Source organism: Lissotriton vulgaris, chromosome 12, assembly GCF_964263255.1.
Source record: "Lissotriton vulgaris chromosome 12, aLisVul1.2, whole genome shotgun sequence".
Taxonomy (NCBI): domain Eukaryota; kingdom Metazoa; phylum Chordata; class Amphibia; order Caudata; family Salamandridae; genus Lissotriton; species Lissotriton vulgaris.
This window is the reverse complement of record NC_141700.1, coordinates 720,706,956-720,707,891: the sequence shown is the minus strand read 5'-3', so window position 1 is coordinate 720,707,891 and position 936 is coordinate 720,706,956. Positions and strand designations below refer to the sequence as shown.

General features: G+C 40.6%; 1 non-coding gene across 1 annotated transcript; it reads right to left on the bottom strand.

Moving 5' to 3' along the window:
* Window positions 1-854: 854 nt before the first annotated feature.
* On the bottom strand, window positions 855-936 carry TRNAS-AGA (transfer RNA serine (anticodon AGA)). The gene has a single exon. It is a non-coding gene; the product is annotated as a tRNA-Ser (tRNA).

The window sequence follows — 936 nt, the reverse complement described above, 5'->3', positions numbered from 1 at the left end:
TTCCTCCTCCTCCACTCCAATGACTCAGTTATTCCTGCTCAAGAATGGGTTGAAATTCTCACAGAACTTGATACTGTTCCCGCTTGTTCCCATTGTGAAAACTGCTTGATTCTTTTTTTGATATGAAAATAAATTTGCCTCTCCATATTTCCAGACTCAGAAAGCTGCCTTCGCCCAACTCCTTCTCATGAGGAGGATATAACCTTCCATTCCGCCTTCAGCCTTCAGAACAGTTGTTCAAGCAAAGATTATTTCCATCTTGATTGGACAACCTGGACAAACCGAATCACCCACAGCACCTCTTAATCCTTGCGCACTCCAGCGGCACAACTTGTTGCATTATACACAAAATGTGATCATATCTCACCAATTCTAATCCGCTTCCCCGTCTATACTTGTTCTAAACACTTGTAACTGGTTGGTATAATTGAGAAAGTCTTACACCTAGGCCAGGATGACTGGAATTATGTGGCAAAATTGGACGAAAGTATGCAGGACGGTTTACTACATTATGCAGCAAGGAAGGACCTATTTTGTAACATAAGGCAGACAATTCTGTTGGAGTCTTATTTATCCCAAAAAAATTACTGCTAGGTTGGCATCTGAATACATCAATGTACAACAGAAAGGCGACCAGTTAAACAAAAAGGTCTACCACATGGAACACTTTTTAAAGGGTATTGTATTCGTTTCAGCTAGAGTATTATTTTTGCTATTGAAATCATGTTATGCATCAGATGGTGAATTATGTGTCAATAGTAGTAAAGACACAATTACAATAAGTGCAGAATTTTCAGAGCCACATAATTGGTGTTTCCATGCTGAAATGAAATTGATAGATCGGAAAAAAGAACCGTAGTCGGCAGGATTCGAACCTGCGCGGGGAGACCCCAATGGATTTCTAGTCCATCGCCTTAACCACTCGGTCACGACTAC